Raw genomic sequence first — 19,614 nt, forward strand, 5'->3', positions numbered from 1 at the left:
GAAATTACGAATCCAGTTTCATAACTGAGACGATATTCAATAAGCACGCAATTTGGTTACAAGCTGCTTGTGAGGAAGGGTGTCAAAAGCCTTCGAAAATCTAGAAATACGAAATTGATTTGAAATACCTTGCCGAAAGCACTCAACACTTCGTGTGAGTGAGAGGTAGTTGTGTTTCACAAGAATGATGTTTTCGAAAAGCATGTTGACTGTGTGTCAATGGACCGTTCTCTTCGAGGCAGTCCATAATCTTCTAACACAATATATGCTCCAAAATCCTGCTGCTTATCAGCTAACGATATGTACCAGCAATTTAATGGATTACCTCTATTGCTTTTCTTGAATATTGATGTGACCTGTGCAACTGTCCAGTCTTTGGGTATGGATCTTTCGTCGAGCGAGTGGCTGATATGATTGTTATGTATGAAGTTACTGCATCAGCATACTCTTAAAGGAACCTAATTGGTATACAATCTGGATTGGAAGACTTGCTTTTATTAAACGATTTAAGTTGCTTCACTATTCCGAGGATATCTACTTCTAAGTTACTCATGTTGGCAGCTGTTCTCGATTCAAATTCTGAAACATTTACTTCGTTTTCTTTGGGGAAGGATTTTCGGAAGACTGTGTTTAGTAACTCGACTCTAGCAGCGATCTTGCCGACAGTATTTCCATTGCTATAGTCCAGAGAAGGCATTGACTGTGCCTTGCCGCTAGCATACTGTACATACGACCAGAATATCTTTGAATTTTCGCCAGGTTTCGAGATAAAGTTTCGTTGTGTAAAGTATTACAATTTTCGAGCTTCTGTAACAGATGGCCAATCTTAGGGATTTTGCGTCCGTTTATATTCGCTTTGTTCGTTTTTTCTTCAACAGTGCTCTGACCTGATTTGTGTACCACGGGGGACCAGCTTCGTCGTTTGTTAATTTATTTGGTGTAAATCTCTCAATTGCTATCGATACTATATCTCTGTAGTCAAGTCACATCTGGTATATATTTACATTGCTAATTTGTTAGTAGACTGTATCTCAGGAAGACGTTAACCGAATGCTTTTACGAATATATGTATTTTCCGATGGTTTTTAATGGATTTGTGAGTTTTGATATTCAGTCTCACTACTACAATTAACACAATTTCTGATGATGGTTTATGCATACCTCCGGATTTAAAAGTGTATTTTCGCCAACATGTTGAGGGTAAATTGAAACGGTTCAAATGACTCTGATCACTATGGGACGCTATGGGAAAGGATTCGAGCTTGCGGTCGTAGCGGTCGCTCGGTTCTAGAACCGCTCGACCACTGCGGTCGGCGAAGGTAAATTGAAGTCACCATCAACTACAATAGTATGACTCGGGCATGTGTTTGTAATTAGACTCACATTTTCTTAGAATATTTCAGCAATTGTATCATTTGAGTTGGAAGGTCGTTAAAAGGATCCAATTATTTTTTAATTCCACTTGCCAAGAATAACCTCTACTCATACTAACTCACAGAAAGCATTTACACTACTCGCCATTAAAATTGCGACACCAAGCAGAAACGCAGATGATAAACGGGTATACATTGGACAAATATATTATACTAGAACTTGGGTTGCCATACGCCACGGATTTCACGGACAGTCCGCGATTTTAGGGTAAATGAAAACGTCCGGACCGAAAAGGCAAATTTCCGCAATATTTGCTGGATTTGAAGTCAACTTCCGGTAATTTCAAAAATTGCTGTCAATGAAGCATCAATACGTTATCTCTTTGCCTTCACATTATATAAAATCCAAACAGAACAGAACAGCTTTCGAGATATGGAAACAATGGGCAGTCAGGCTCAGACGTACGGTACATCCTCTTCGATTTGCGATATTGCGAGTTGTCGATACAGTGGGTGGTCAGTCATCGCTGGCAATGAAGAGTATTAACCTCTTTGATTAGCTTGTTGAATGTTCGCATGGTTTGTTGTGCTTGCGATTTCGTTGTGTTATATTGTATTAAATAGTTGTTATTATTTGCCTGGTGGTTTAATAATGTCAGCTAGACGGAAGGTTAAGTACAGGGGGGAATATACTGAACAGTTTCCAAATATAAAGCGAGGAAGAACTGAATACGAAGCTTTCTGCAAAATTTGCGGGTGAGTAACATTTACGATTATACACAGACCCATTGAAATTGTTGTTTTCCTAGAAAAATTATTCTATTATACGTTTTTCCTCTTCACAGTTCCTACATTTCAATCAGTAATGGGGGAAGACGTGATATTAACGACCACATGCAATCGAAAAAGCATAAGACGGCAGTGGGTTCATCATCTTCCAAACAGCTCACCAGCTTTTTCAAAACACAGACAGATGGTAATAAAGCGGCTGCAGCAGAAGCTGCATTTGCATTTCACTGTGTCAAGCACCATCATTCATACAACTGAAGTTCTTGCACATCAAAAATTATCTCTCACGTTTTTAGCGACTCAAAAGTTGCAGTAAACTTCTCCAGCGGCAAAACTAAAACAGAAGCCATCGTTAATAAAGTGATATCACCGTTCATTGAAGGCAGAACAAGGAACAGTCGCCGGCCGCGTTGGTCTAGCGGTTCTAGGCGCTCAGGTTCGAATCCTGCCTCGGGCATGGATGTGTGTGATGTCCTTAGGTTAGTTAGGTTTAAGTAGTTCTAAGTTCTAGGGGACTGATGACCACAGATGTTATGTCCCATAGTGCTCAGAGCCATTTGAGCAGTCTATCGAAGGCCAATTATGTTAGTATTAGCACTGATGCTAGCAACCACAAGTATTTGAAAATATTTCCTGTTCTTGTGCTGTACTTTGATTATGACGAAGGTGTCCAAAGTAGATTGTTAAATTTAAATGAATGTGACAGTGAGGATTCTAGTACAATAACTGAGTGTGTATACAGTGCCATTTTACAACATGGGCTTAGTGATAAGGTATCTGCTTTTGGTAGAGAAAACACAAATACTTTGGGGGTGTTGCGAGAAAAGGAGAAAACAACGTGTACAAGAAATTTCAGAAGAAACTGAATAGGGAAATTTTAGGAGTAGGTTGTCCAGCTCATATTTTGCATAATGCAATTCATACTGGTGCAGATGTCCTCTCTTATGATATTGAGAGCATTATCATAAAGGTTTTTAATTATTTCCCCATACATACTGTTCGTGTAGCATCACTAAAAGAATTTTCAGAATTTGTTGATGTGACACATAAGGACCTACTTAGACATGTAACAACCAGCTGGCTCACCATGTTTCCTGCTATAGAGAGGTTCATCCACATGTTCAAGGCACTTAAGTCTTACTTTCTTTCACTTGATACGTGTCCTTCCCTTCTCAAGAAATTCTTTTCTGATTCTGTTGGTGAAATGTATCTGCTCTTCTTGTATGCACAAATGAATCCTTTCCAGAGGGCAGTTAGCAGCATTGAGAGGGAAGACATATCAGTGAATGAGGTAAGACTGGCGCTAGAAAAAAAACTGCAAATTTTAGGAGAGAGAAAACAGTGTATTTTCGTTACGCCTAAAGTTAAAGAATTAATGTCTGACCTCACACAATATCAGCAGTCTACATTTCTAGGGGAAGACTCTCTTTTCTATCAAACTGTTATTGATTACTTGATAAAATGGAGTAAGCCCTTGTCTGATATTAAACATTTTGACTGGATTTTGCTAAAGACTATACCTTCATGGGAAAATGTTGAAAAGACATTCAAGTGGATGCACGAAAATACAAGCTGTAAATTGAATGAGTCCCTTCTCTTTGACTAAGTACTGAAATTAAAGTGTGTTTTGGGGGAGGTCAAAGATGAAAGTTTTGAGAATATGATGTCACATAAGAAACGGGTGTTCTTCATTCATAATTGTATTTCTAGTGAGCAGTATTCAGAGTTGCTGAAAATTGTGGAATTTTATTTTTCCATTCCCAGTCATAATGCCAATGCATAGAGAGTATTTTCCCTCATGAATTCAGAGTGGACAGAAGAAAGGAATAGGTTAACAGTAAAATCAGTTAATGCAATGATGCAAATACAGTAAAATATGAAAAATGTAAGTAGCAGTGAATTCCATAAACTGATTGAGAACCAGATTAAGTTCCTTTAATCTATTCAAGGTTCTGAGAAATACGATTGGTATAAGAAAAGCTCAAATGATGACAATAGAACTTCGTGTACTGAATAATGTAATGCATGTTCTTATTTTTTATAATAAATGCTTTCTTAATGAAGCAGGCCTTCCTAAACTCTGGATCATTAATTAAATGTACATTTCCCTTAGCTTATGGGCATGAGGACTCCTTATTCCTCTTATTTCCTTCGATCGGCTACGGTGACCGTAAGTTTTGTCCTGGTTTTGGATTCCGAGATTATGGCAACCCTAATTAGAATTGACATGTGAATACATTTTCACCCAATTTGGGTGCATAGATCCTGAGAAATCAGTACCCAGAATAACCACCTCTGACCTTAATAACGGCCTTGATATTCCTGGGCATTGAGTCAAACAGAGCTTGGATGGCATGTACAGGTACAGTTGCCCATGCATCTTCAACACGATACCACAGTTAATCAAGAGTAGTGACTGGCATATTGTGATGAGCCAATTGCTAGGCCACCATTGGCCAGACGTTTTCAATTGGTGAGAGATCTGAAGAATGTGCTGGCCAAGGCAGCAATCGAACGTTTTCTGTATTCAGAAAGGCCCGTACAGGACGTGCAACATGCGGTCATGCATTATCATGCTGAAATGTAGGGTTTCGCAGGGATCGAATGAAGGGTAGAGCCACAGGTCGTAACACATCTGAAATGTAACGTCCACTGTTCAAAGTGCCGTCAATGCAAACAAGAGGTGACCGAGACATGTAACCAATGGCACCCCATGCCATCATGCCGGGTGATACGCCAGTATGACGATGACGAATACACGCTTCTGCCACGCGGGATTAGCTGAGCGGTCTAAGGCGCTGCAGTCATGGACTATGCGGCTGGTCCTGGCGGAGGTTCGAGTCCTCTCTCGGGCATGGGTGTGTGTGTTTGCCCTTAGGATAATTTAGGTTAAGTAGTGTGTAAGTTTATGGACTGATGACTTTAGCAGTTAAGTCCCATAAGATTTCACGCACATTTGAACATTTTACACGCTTCCAATGTGCGTTCACCGCGATGTCGCCAAACACGAATGCGACCATCATGATGCTGTAAACAGAACCAGGATTCATCCGAAAAAATGACGTTCTGCCATTCGTGCACACAAGTTCGTCGTTGACTCCACCTTCGCAGACGCTCCTGTCTGTGATGCAGCGTCAAGTGTAGCCACAGCCATGGTCTCCGAGCTGATAGTCCATGCTGCTGCAAACGTCGCCGAACTGTTGATGCAGATGGTTGTTGTGTTGCAAACGTCCGTCCCCATCTGTTGACTCAGGGATCAAGATGTGGCTGCATGATCCGTGACAGCCATGCGGATAAGGTGCCTGTCATCTAGACTGCTAGTGGTACGAGGCCATTGGGATCCAGCACGGCGTTTCGTATTACCCTCCTGAACCCACCGATTCCATATTCTGCTAACAGTCATTGGATTTTGAGCAACGCGAGCAGCAATGTTGCGATACGATAAACCGCAATCGCGAAAGGCTACAATCCAACCTTTATCAAAGTCGGATACGTGATGGTACGCATTTCTCCTCCTTACACGAGGCATCACAACAACATTTCACCAGGCAACGCCGGTCAACTGCTGTTTGTGTATGAGAAATGGGATGGAAACCTTCCTCATGTCAGCACGTTGTAGGTGTCGCCACTGGCGCCAACCTTGTGTGAATGCTCTGAAAAGCTAATCATTTGCATACCACAGCATCTTCTTCCTGTCAGTTAAATTTCATGTCAGTAGCACGTCATCTTCGTGGTGTAGCAATTTTAATGGCCAGTGTGTACTTCAATATCGCTACAAGGCAAACTACCTCAAATAGCAACACACTTCTTACCGCCAACTACATTTAGCCTAGCCTATCTGAACACCGTTTGGTCCTTCTCAAAAATTTCAGCTAGAATTATCTCTGGCTTTAGACAGCTCTTAGTGCCCATAACGATTTGTGCATCAGTGTTTGAAGCTCTGGTATTTTCCCAACACGGCTACGACAGTTTACAACAGTTATACCGATGGTTCCTAGCTGTACGTTCTTCCTGTGTTCAACCTGCACCATTTGAGACTGTAGCCCTTTTTTGTTTTCCTGAGACTGTCCATCCTAAAAAACTGCCCAGTCCACGCCAAACAGACCTGTGTAGTCGCCTCCTGCGTGTAATGGACTCCTCACCTTTTTAGCGCAACACGAATACCCCCACCCTAAGGCGCAAGTAGAGGAGTCTGCAGCCTACACAGACACAGCACTCTTTGAGCTTCTGATTCAGACTCTCAACTTGGCTCCATACCAGGGATCTACAATTGATCCTGTCGACTACACTGCAAATGGTGATCTCTGCTTTCATCTCATAAGTGAGACTAGCAGCCTTTACCACTTTTGATAGCTGCTCAAAACCAGAGAGAATTTCTGATCCAAAGTGACACACATAATTGGTACCGACGCAAGCTAGCACCCACAGTTGGCTGCACTCTGTGCTCTTTATGCCATCTGGAAGGACCAATTCCATGCCTGGAATGACTGCACCTGATATGCACATGAAGTATACAATGACATTATGCCCCTCATTGGCAGCCATATCCCTCAAGGGCCGCATAACACGTCTAACAGTGAATCTCCCAACTACCAATAATCCCACCCTTTGTGACTGCCCGGATCTTGCAGGCTGGGAGGTTTCCTCCGAAACTGGACAAGCGACTGCACCCGGCTGATGGACAGTCTAAGCCACAGACAGCACTTGGGACCTGTATGGCAGACTAATCAGGGAGGCCTTACGTTTGGTGCCCCAGGAAGTCTTTCGCTGCCGGCCACACCTTGGAATGGCTTCCCACTCGACCACGGGTTAGGGAACAAGCTCAGTGCAAGCAGTAACTAGGCTGGCCACCAGTGCAGACTGATCAGTGGACATCTGTTTCAGCCCCAAGGCCGGCCCACAACAGTGACACCCACCCACTGCAGACTCAAACTGTGCAAATGAAGCCAACACAGCCTGGAGCTGCAAGCAAAGTGTCACCCAGCTTGCATCTGCACACAGCGATTCCAGTCTCTATTCATCCTAAAGACATTTTTTTTTCTTTATTGTGATTTCATTCCCTACCCCATATGGGCAGGGGAGGGCTGTCAGCGGCACAATCCGCCGCTCTTCAACCGAGTGGCATGACAACTAAAACAAGAATAAAATGATACATACATAAGGAGATACAAAAGGGGAACATAAAACAGAGTAAGGGGAGAAAATGGAGGTAAAAATACATTGACATGGAGACGTTCATGGGGGACAGTTTAAAAAGTCACCAGAAAGTTAAAAAACACAGTTGGCGATTCTTAAAATACAGAGAAGACACTGAATGCGCATGCACAGGTTAAAGGTCGGCCATAGTATCAAAAACACTTCAGAACAACACACGTAAAACCCACTTGGAGCACACACGACGAAGAATAAAACTGCCAGGTGGGACCTGCCGAGGGAAAGGTCAGAGAGGACGGAAAAGGAGGGGAGAGCATGGGGCAGCTGGGGAAGCGGCAGGATGAAGAGAAGAGGGGCATCAGGGGGTTCACGAAGAGGCAGGAGACATGCGGGGTGGGAGAGGAAGAGGGAAGACAGGGCAGGAGGGAGCGCAGAGACACTGAAAGGAGGCACAAGAGATGGAGGGGGAGTAGGAGGGGAAGCCACTCAGGAGGAGGGAGGGGGAGGAGAGGGAGCCCTGAGGTGGAAGCAGGAAGATGGTGTTAGAGTTGGTAGGAAGGGTAGATGTCAGGGTGAAGCTCATCATCCGGGAGGGGTAGACGGTGGAAGTTGGGTTGGGAAAGGAGATGGAGGGTGTGGAGATGGAGAGAGGGTGGGACACAACAGTAAAGGCGTGGCAACTGGTTGGGGGTGGAGAGGAAGGGAGACACCAGGTGGTGAGGGGGATCAAGGCGGCAGACAATATATAGTGTGCGGATGTGTTCAATGAAAAGGAGAAGGTGGGGGAAGGGGATGAGGTCGTAGAGGATGCGTGTGGGGGACAGAAGGCGGATGCGGAAGGCAAGGCAGAGCGCATGATGTTCGAGGATTTGGAGGGCTTTATAGAACCGGGGAGGGGCGGAAATTCAAGCGACGCTGGCATAACAAAGGATTGGGCGGATCAAGGATTTGTAGGCGTGAAGGATGGTGGAAAGATGCAGACCCCACGTCCGGCTGGACAGGAGTTTCAAGAGGCAGAGGCAGTTGTGAGGTTTGTTTTGGATGGTAAGGAGATGGGGAGTCCAGGTAAGGTGGCGGTCGACTGTGAGGCCAAGGTATTTGAGGGTAGATGTGAGGTGGATAGGATGGCCATAAATGGTGAGGTAGAAATCATGGAGGCAGAATGAGCAGGTGGTGCGGCCTATGTGATCGCCTGGGTCTTGGAGGGATTAACATGGAGGAACCACTGGTTGCACCAAGTGGTGAATTGGTCAAGGTGGGTTTGGAGGGTACGTTGGGACCGTTGAAGGGTAGGATAAAGGGCTAGGAAGGCGGCGTCATCAGTGAACTGGAGAAGATGAACAGGAGGGGGAGGTTAGGGCATATCAGCAGTGTACAGGAGATAGAGGAGAGGGGAAAGGACAGAACCTTGGGGCACGCCAGCAGAGCGGTAGAAAGTACGGGAGTTGGAATTGTGGATAGTCACATAGGAGGGACGATGGGAGAGGAAGGAAGCAACGAGATGGACGAAGTTGATGGGGAGAGCATAGGTCTGGAGTTTAAAGAGGAGCCCGGGATGCCAGACACGGTCATAGGCGTTCTGGAGATCAAGGGAAACAAAGATAGTGGAGCGACGGGAGTTTCCTAAAGACAGTGGAAAACTACAGTAATACATAACGATGTAACATTTACTAATAAGAAAAACAGAATTATTATAATTTTCATTAGTCCAATATGTGGGAGGAAAATCATCTTGTCCATGAAGAGAACAGAGTTATTTCATTTACTTGTTACATATTTTATCACGTACAGTGATTTTATTCAGACTCAAGATGATGTGTACATAGTTCCATATAGTCAGCACGTACACAACTTTCGCACTAGAGCGCGCCCCACTAAGCACAACAGCGCAGGCGTAGCGCTCATCCGTCTCCGCACTATGAGATGGCGCTGTCACAGAGACGGACCAAATTCTGCTTCCGCCGTATTAATATGTAACGCAGCCAATGAGATTTCTGCTAACGTAGAAACTTTTCTCCTTGCGGATCACACTCGCACAATGGCACCTGAATGCGCAAGGTATTATAACAAGTGTACAGACCTCCGATTAGTCAGTCTGCATTAGTCTGCATCAGTCTATAGTCCAGTTTCGGTCTGCGCCTAATAAAATTATCATATTCCTGCACATAGCCATGAAGAGAAATGTATAGACACTTTGTCAAGTATCAGAGATATGTGAGAATAAGATTAACGTACCAAGACCAAAGGAACTTCAGATTGTCAATTGTAAACAGCATCCAGAATCAAGTTAAGTAATTTCTATGCTTTTTATTATTTTAATAAATGTGTGCGAAAATTAATCAAGTTCTGTTTAAAGTTGGTCACCATCTATCTGCTACTATAAGCGTGCAAGTGGCATTTCTATCGTCTGACCCAACAGCCGAAGATAAACACGCCACAATAAGACCACGAGACATATTGCTGACACTCGCCTACTTGGTAGAGCGACAAGTCGAATAATCTGACGGGGTGTGTACCGAAGGTCTTACAGTACGCACACCACACAAGGTATCAGTGCCATCTTCACAATTTTGACATAGAGTTGTGGTGTTAAAGTTGATTTGCACGCCGGAAACAATGACAAATATTACAATTTATAGGTTTAAATTTGTACTTAGCTCTTCCACAGATCGCACATCTTCCTCTCTTCCTTGTTGACGAAGTTTCTTGTAGTTCTTTGTCTTGCAGCTTAACCTCATCAAATATGCCTTCACCTCTAGTGGCAGAGACACAATAGTTAATCTAGCAATTAGGTATGGTTTCATCATCAGAAGAGCCAAATTCTTCAAAAATGTTCTTCTATTGACTGGTTCATTTTGATGACTGGCTTTGTAAATTGTGAAAGCGTTTATTGCTGCTATGATGTGTAATGCATAAAACAAAGCCAATTGCTGTCTTCTTGTCACTTGGGAAACGCCGCATGTGCCACATAACTGGTCTACTGGGTCTACTCCCCCTTTCGTCATATTATATTCTAAAATCATCGTCGGCTTCCTCGTCTCTTAATCCGCAGCTCCATCATCATGCATTGTTGAAAGTATGAATAGAGATTTGTTATTTTCAGGAACGTACGAGACAAGAGTTATGGCTCTTTGAAATTAAAATGTTAGACGCGTCCGGACGTTCTTTGTGAGGTACAAATTGTACAGGCACTTCATTTTTATTTTTACGTGGTGTATCTATAGTAGTGACGCCTTTTTGTAGCAGAGATAATGCTAATGGGTAATCGATGTACCAGTTATCAATAGTCAGATTTCTGTTCGACACTGAACTTGGCTCTATTAGTCTGTTTACAACATCAGTAGGCTTATTTGATAGGCGGGAAGGCCCATTTGGTTGTTTCCCACAGCAAAATTCTAAACTGGAAGTAAAGAAAATTTTAGCATAGAGTATAAATTTTCATGCCATAATTAGCAGGTTTATTGAAGCTGCGTCTGCATGGAAATGGTTCTAGCTTTTCATTAATTGCTACCTACGTATTTGCTAGGGTTGTAGCACCTTTGACAATTTTGTGTAAATAAATCAAGGATTTTTCTTATGGGTACTAGCTCTTTTTTATCATTGAACTTCACGGATCTCAAAATTTGTAAAAATCTTTCATAGTTCAAATATGCTTGTAAAATCTGTATTCCCATCCCATCTGAGGTCCACATTTCCTGCACATTTGTATGATTTCATTTCTTCGTTCCTGCCAAACAGAGTAAACCCATCAGTGTTATCATTTCCTATTTCGTTTCTTCTCTATAGTTCCTACCTCTTCAATAATTTGTGCCAGCTTTCTTCTGTGTTGTACAGGGTGAATCGCCTAAAACTTGCTCCTGAAGTATTGCGGAAATGGAAAGTGCTATTGATGTGTGGTTTCCACAGAATAGATTGGTAGTCAGGTGCGCGCATTGTTAGCCAATAAACACACTGTAATAATACTTAGAAAGTGTATTTTTTGTGCAAATATACATATTTTTGAATAGAACCGCACCAATTGACATTAACAGACTAAAAGTTGGGTAAATTAGAATATCAGTGGTGTTCGGTGCAGGATTCCAGTACGAGTCGTTTACGAGATACCGTTTCCACTCCTACACATGTTTGTGCCATTCAACCTGCATAGTTGCAAGGTACGATGTTGTTTTGTTTGCTTACATTGTGCTTGTGTGTTCCTTGAATGCACTGCGACTTGCTAGTCATTTAGTGTGTGATAATCCAAGCAGTAGGTCGTGAGTGGACGATGGGATTTACCAATGCACAAATGCTCACGGTGTATGGGAAGTGTAGGAAGAAGGCAGTTCGTATTTGTACAGTGTATGCGGCAATATATCCCATCTCGGCAATTACTTATCAACCTCTTCAACCAGTTACGTGAAAATGGTAGTGTAATACCTAGACAACGTAACAGAAGGAAACAACTGACGATGGAAGAGGGGGAAATTAATGTTGTTGCTGCTATTGCAACTGATTCTCACGTTAGCGCCCGCGCAATAGCACGAGGAAGCGGCATGAGTCAGGCAAGTGTCCTACGCATTCTCCATTGACATAGGTTCATACCAACCACATACCTCTCCATCTGCTTGGGAACGATTATGAGAATCGTTTTAAATTCTGTACATGAGCATTAAGACAGGATACTCCAAATGTATTATGTGTCTTGCTTAGTGACGTAACCACATTTAGCAATCATGGCCACGTAAACGGCCGAAACATGCACAATCGATCTGTTGACAATGCCCTTTGACTTCGTCAAGTGGAACTTCGGCATCCATGTAGTGTAAATGTGTAGTGTGGCATAGTGAACCGTCAGCTCATAGGCCCTTGTTTCACAGACGGGACACAAGTATGACAGCCTCCGTGTAGTGTGGCATAGTGAACCGTCACCTAATAGGCCCTTGTTTCACAGACAGGACACGAGTGTCACAGCCTCCTAACAGATCATCTTCCACAGATTCTGGAAGACGTGTCTCTGGAGACTAGGAGGAACCTGTGGTACCAACATGATGGCCCATAGTGCACTAAGTACTACAGCGTGTCTTCACGAATTGTTTCCAAATCTTTGGATTAGTCGCAGGGGACCTATACCTTAGCCAGCCCATATCCCGGATTTGACGCCTATAGGCATTTTTCTGTGGGGAAATCTGAAAGACGTTGTCTACAAGCACATACCAACTACACCCAACGATATGCAACGGCATATTACTGCAACAGTCGTCCCAAAACAGAGTGGAAGCGTATATCGCCACTGCGAGTGGTCATTTTGAACACCATCTGTCATGGTCAGTTGCCTCGTTACTGGTCAGAATCCACATAAATAGTGTGCGTACTTGTGTTGTTCGTGTGCTACCACAGCTATTTTGCAAGTGGGCGTGCGGGAACTTTTCAAAATACGATATTCCGTAAATGACTTACACTGGAATCCTGCAACTAACACGATTGACATTGTAATTTACCGTACTTTTAGTTTGTTAACTACTACGTTGTTCCATTTGAAAGTTTCTGATCACCAGTCATTGCGTCAATGACCTATGTTAAACTTCAACCTCTCCGCACTGTCTCGTGAATTTCCACACAAAAAATACACTTCATAAGTATTATTTATTGGCAAACAATACGAGTCCCTGACTACCATCCAATCTGTGATACCCGCACACCAACAGCACTTTTAATTTCCGCAATATTTGCGGTGCAACTTTTAGGTGACCCACCCTGTATATAAGTTAGTACATGTAATTACTTCATCAATCATATTATCATCTGTCCTGAATAAGAGAGCTTGCGTCTCTCACCTCACACCCCTTGCGTTCCATTCTGCACCAAGGAAGATTTTTATGTTATTCTTTTTTAGTAGATTGGACTGATGCTTGTATGGAGTTTTACTTCACAGCAGTGCGATCTTTTCCCCATATAGAGATTGGCACGGTCTTCTACATCAGATTCATTGCCACTGAAATCCTGCTCAGAATCAGAATTATCAATTACGTCACCTTGAATTACAATTTCATCTTCGTCAACTGATTGGGAGTCCAGATAAATTTCACTAAGATCTTCATTAGTTGTCGGAAGCAGTTTTTCTATTTACTCATCTGTTAGACCTGTACCATTCCTATGAGACCTGAAGAAGAAATTAAATAGCAGAGTAATATTCATTTTCACATTGTGTAAGAAACTTAGCGAGAGTTAGACTCATGTTTACGAAATAAAGTTAATTTTTGGACCATCCTATAATTAAATTTTTGTACTTAGAGGAATCACTAAATAGAGCAATAAAATTGATTTTCAAGGAAAACTAGACGTGATAGTTTTATATCACGTCTGTTTGACTCTACTTACATGACAGACAGCGTGGTGAAAATCTGCACCAATGATGCACTTTCTAATAAAACTTTGTTTACATGGACATAGATATACGCTAGAAAGTCAGAAACTTCACTGATAACTACGTCAAAGCTAAACAGAGGAATATCTACAGTGGAAGTATACCTCCCTTATTGTGACAACAATGAGCACTTAAAAAACTGGTAGCATATTTGCCCCAGCGCTGCCGCTCGAGGGTTAAGGAAATGTAATTCTTCCACGAAATAAGTGGCTGGCAAAAAAACTCGCTCGAACGATTCTTGTGTACAGCTTATCAGTCTGGAACCCGTACCACGTTGAACTAATAAAAAGGCGGACAGAGGGAGAGAAAAGAGCCAACGAAGAGCGGCACGTTTCGTTACGGGATCGTTTAGGACGCGTCAGAACATAACGGAGTTTTTCAGCAAAATCCATTGGAAGAACCTACAAGAGAGTTGTTTCGTACCACGGGGAGGCTTAATGTAGAGATTACTAGAGCGCATGTTCCAAGAAGAGTCGGGTAACATACTACGTCCACCTGCATAGGTTTCGCGAAATGATCACGGCGTGAATGTCAGACATATTAGAGCTCTCATCCTGGCCTACTGACAGACATTGTTCCCACTCAGCTTTTGCTACTGTTAATAGAAAGGGGAAAATGATAGCTGTAGCAGAAGTATTCTCCGTCACACGCTGTGCGGTGGCTTTCGGATTATAAATGTAGAAATAGATATGACTTTACAGCCACACGAAGTGCCCTCCTGCTCACAACGAACCATATGTAACTTCAAGGAGTAATCACATACACTGTTTGATCAAAAGTGCGACACCTATTAGTGGACATTGATGGTGGTGCATCCACCCTTCACCTTTATGACGGCTTTAACTCTGCTGTGAACTTATTTAGTGAGGTATCTGAATGTCTGTTGAGAAATGGCAGCCCATACTTCCTCAAGAATCGAACCCAGAGAAGGTTGTAATGACGGACACTAGGGTCTGGAGCGAAGTAGACGTTCCAATTCATCCCAAATGTGTTCCATTTGGTCTATGTCGGGACTCTGGGCTGGTTAGTCCATTTCAGGGCTGTTATTATCTACAAACCATTGCCTCACATATACTCAGTTATGACACGGAGCATTGTCATTCACATACTATTAGTTATCGTCTCCGAAATTGGAAAAAGGTAGGAAATTAAGGAGAAGTGACCCGGATATTTTGGAAGAACGAGAGGTGGTTGAGAGTTTCAGAGAGAGCATTAGGCGACAATTGGGCAGCGGTTGACTAGAACAGGGGAAAAGATAACAGTAGAAGATGAATGGGCAGCTTTAAGAGATGAAATACTGAAGGCAGTAGAGGAAAGGATTACAGTAGTAGACAAATTGGTAGCTTTAAGAGGCAGTAGAAAATCAATAGGTATGAAGACAAGACTTGGTAGAAGTCCTTAGATAACACATGAAATACTGAATTTAATCGATGGAAGGAGAAAATATAAAAATGTAGCAAATTTCGCAGGCGAAAGGGTATACAAACTTTTTAAAAATGAGATTGACAGGAAGAGCAAAAGGGCCAAGCCGGAATGGCTAGAGAACAAATGAAAGGATTCAGAAGCGTATTTCACAAGGGGAAAGATGAATACCGCCTACATGAAAATTAAAGAGGCCTTTGGGGAAAAGAGAAGCAGCTGTTTAAATATCAAGAGCTCAGATGGAAAACCAGTCCTAAACAAAGAAAGGAAAGCTGAAAGGTGGAAGGAGTATATAAGGGAGTATATGGTCTATACAATAATTTTGAAGGCAATATTATAGAATACTTTCTTTGAAATTCTGAAGGCAGAAGGGGCAAAACACAGGGAGTGAAAGGCTGTTTACAACTTGTCCGGAAACAAGATGGCAGTTACAGGGGTCTAGGGAATGAAAGGGAACAGTGGTTGAGAAGGGAGTGAGACAGGGTTTTAGACTGTCCCCGATGTTATTCAACCTTTATATTGAACAAGCAGTAAAGGACACCAAAGAAAAATTTGGAGTGGGAGCTAAAGTTAAAGGAAAATAAACAAAAACTTAAAGGTTTGCCGATGACATTGTAATTCTGACAGAGACAGCAAAGGACTTGGAAGAGCAGTTGAATGGAATGGACATCTTCTTGAAAGGATGATATAAGATGAACATCAGCAAAAGCAAAACAAGGATAATGGGATGTAGTCGAATTAAATCAGGTGATGATAAAGGAATTAGATGATGAAACGAGACACTGAAAGTAGTAGATGAGTTTTGACATTTGGGCAGAAAGATAACTCATGATGGCCGAAGTAGGGAGGATATAAAATGTACAGCAAGGCAATGGCAAGAAAAGCTCTTCCGAAGAAGAGAAATTTGTTAACATCGAGTGTACATTTAAGTGTCAGGAAGTCTTTTCTGAAAGTATTTGTGTGGAGTGTAGCCGTGTATGGGAGTGAAACATGGACGTCAAACAGTTTATACAGAAAGAGAATAGAGACTTTCGAAATGTGGTGCTACAGACGTATGTTGAAGATTAGATGGGTATGGCACTGAGCACTATGGGACTTAACATCTGAGGTCATCAGTCCCCTAGAACTTAGAACTAATTAAACCTAACTAACCTAAGGACATCACACACATCCATGCCCGAGGTAGGATTCGAACCTGCGACCGTAGCGGTCGCGCGGTTACAAACCGTAGCGCCTAGATCCGCTCGGCCACCCCGGCCACCCTAGATGGATAGATCACGTAACTAATGAGGGGTTACTGAACAGAACTGGTGAGATGTGAAACCAGTGACACAACTTGACCAAAGAAGGACGCATTCTAACAAATGAATGGATCAGCAGTTGAGTATTGTAGGGAAGTGGGGGGGGGGGGGGGAGGGGGTAAAAATATGGTGGAGGAAGACCTAGAGATGAATACAGTAAGCAGATTCAGTAGGATGCAGTAGATACCCGGAGATTAATAGGTTCGGCCAGGATAGAATTGCATGGAGAGCTGTATCAAGCCAATCTTCGGACTGAGTATTACAACAACAAGAACAACAACAACATAGTCTCCGAGCTGCTCCTCTACCGTAATACATAGCACTCTAAAAGGTGTTCAAATTCTTACGCATTTAGCGTTTCGTTAAGCGCAATGAAAAGACCACAGCCTAATCATGAAAAACGTCAGCATACCGAAAGATTTCACTCTCTTTTCTACAACCACTCTCTGCAAAATGGTTCGAATGGCTCCAAGCACTATGGGACTTAACGTCTGAGGTCCTCAGTCCCATAGATTTAGAACTACTTAAACCTAACTCACCTAAGGACATCACACACATCCATGCCCGAGGCAGGATTCGAACCTGCTACCGTAGCAGCAGCGCGGTTTCTGACTGAAGCGCCTAGAACCGCTCGGTCACAACGGCCGGCCACTCTCTGCAGTTCTCGAAGGTCCACTTCCGTCAGCACTGGATGTCTGCCTGGTCTCTGTTTAGTGGTGGTTGTTGCCTCGCGTTTCCATTTCACAGTTATATCAACCATAGACTTGGGCAGCTTTAGAATGGTTGAAACATCGCTGATGGATTTGTTAGTCAGATGACATCTAACGACTAGTCCACGTTCGAAGTCACTCATCTCTGTCGGCGGCGGTGGCAGCGCGGTTCTAGGCGCTTCGATCCGGAACCGCTACGGTCGCAGGTTCGGATCATGCCTCGGGCATGGATGTGTGTGATGTCCTTAGGTTAGTTAGGTTTAAGTGGTTCTAAGTTCTAGGGGACTGTTGACCACAGATGTTAAGTCCCATAGTGCTCAGAGCCATTTGAATCATTTTGAACCACTCAGCTCTCCTAAACGCTGTTACTGCTTCTCTACTGGCTCTAACTCCGCCTCCTCCTATACTGGCGTGTCCACCTCTCATTACATCTAGTGATCAATTCCACATTACACAACAGTGTCCGAGTACTTTTAATCAGTGTATCTCGGCATAACTGTTTCTAGGTGTGTGATTTTCTTCGGTTTTGTTAACATGAAAAAAACTATTCTGCTTTATCTGTTTTTTAATTACTCTCTTTGAACACTGTTCTGTGCTACATGTCTTTCGACATAAACTTTCTTATGAAATGTGTTTTTATGGCCGGCCGGTGTGGCCAAGCGGTTCTAGGCGCGTCAGTTTGGAACCGCGAGACCGCTACGGTCGCAGGTTCGAATCCTGCCTCGGGCATGGATGTGTGTGATGTCCTTAGGTTAGTTAGGTTTAAGTAATTCTAAGTTCTAGGGGACTGATGACCTCAGATGTTAAGTCTCATATTGCTCAGAGCCATTTGAACCATTTTTTTGTGTTTTTATGTTGGTTATGGTATCCCGATTCCTCTGCTTCCTGTTTCGGTGAAAGCAGCTTGCATTATACACTAAGTGGCAAAAGTCCTAGCTGTGCTATGCGCACACAAGGTATAAAAGGGCAATGCATTGGGGGTGCTGTCATTTGTACTTTAAGTGATTCATGAGAAATGGTTTCCGACACGATTATGGCTGCATGGTGGAAATTAACAGACTTTGAACGCGGAATAGTAGTAGGAGCTAGGCGGATGGAACATTCCATTTCGGAAATCGTTAGGGAATTCAAAATTTCGAGATTCACAATGTCACGATTGCGCCTAGAAAACCAAATCTCCGGCATTAAAAAAAAAAAAAAAAAAAAAAATGAGGCTCTAACCGCTATGGGACTTAACATCTGAGGTCATCACTCCCCTAGACTTAGAACTACTTAAACCTAACTAACCTAAGGATATCACACACATCCATGCCCGAGGCAGGATTCGAACCTGCGAGCGTAACGGCCGCGCGGTTCCAGACTGAAGCGCCTAGAACCGCTAGGCCACAGCAGCCGGCTCCATCATTTCCTCTTGTCACAGAGAATGCAGTGGCCGATGGTCTTCACTTAACGACTAAGAGAGCAGTGTTTGCATAGAGTTTTCAGTGCTAACACAGGAGCAACACTGCGTTAAATAATGGCAGAAATCAATGCGGGACATAAACCGAACGTATCGGTTAGGACAGAGATTGGGAAATTTGACGTTATCGGGCTTGGCAGCAGACGACCGATGCAAGTGCCTTTGCTGACAGCGCCATATCACTTGCAGCGACTGGACGATATCTACTGGACCCTAAACGACGTGAAAACCGTGGCCCGGTCAGATGAACCCCGATTTAAAATGGTGGGAGCTGATGGTAGAGTTAGAGTGTGGCGCAGACCTCACAAAGCCTTGGACTCAAGTTGTCCACTGCGCGAGCTGGTGGTGCTTCCATAACAATGTGATCTGTGTTTATATGGAATGGACTGGGTCCTCTGGTCCAACTGGACCGATCGTTGACTGTAAACGGTTATGTTCGGCTACTTGGAGACCATTTGCCGTCATTCACGCACTTCATGTTCCCAAGCAACGACGGAATTCTTATGGATGACAATGTGTCATGTCACTAGGCCACAGTTGCTCGCTACTGGTTTGAAGAACATTCTGGACAACTCGAGAGATCGATATGGTCATCCAGATTGTCCGAGATGAATCTCATCAAACATCTACGGGACATAAACGAGTGGTCAGTTCGTGCACAAAATCCTGCACTTGCAACACTTCACAAGTATTGACAGCAAGAGAAGCAGCGTGGCTCAATATTTCTGCAGGGGACTTCCAACGGCTTGTTGAATCCATACCACTTCGAGTTGCTGCACTCGCCGTACAGAAGGAAGTCCGACGCGATATTCGAAGTTATCCTACGACTTTTGTCACCTCAGCACTGCTTATTTAGAGGATCTGAATTTCGGCACGTCACTGAGCCCACTTCTGTAAAAGAAGTGTCAGCGTGTTTCATTGGCATGTGATGCTCCTATTTCAATTCCCGGTACTGTCGGCGATTTTTCCTCGCTAGGAGTACTGGAAAGGGTTGCACTCAGTC

The 19,614-nt window shown here is 43.3% G+C and overlaps 1 protein-coding gene across 2 annotated transcripts in view; it reads left to right on the forward strand.

The window, feature by feature from the left end:
* The window catches only part of LOC124545138 (aldo-keto reductase family 1 member B1-like), a 107,111-nt gene that overhangs the window by 14,336 nt on the left and 73,161 nt on the right, over positions 1–19,614 (forward strand). The window lies entirely within an intron of this gene.

Source organism: Schistocerca americana, chromosome 8 (genome assembly GCF_021461395.2).
Source record: "Schistocerca americana isolate TAMUIC-IGC-003095 chromosome 8, iqSchAmer2.1, whole genome shotgun sequence".
NCBI classification, from domain to species: domain Eukaryota; kingdom Metazoa; phylum Arthropoda; class Insecta; order Orthoptera; family Acrididae; genus Schistocerca; species Schistocerca americana.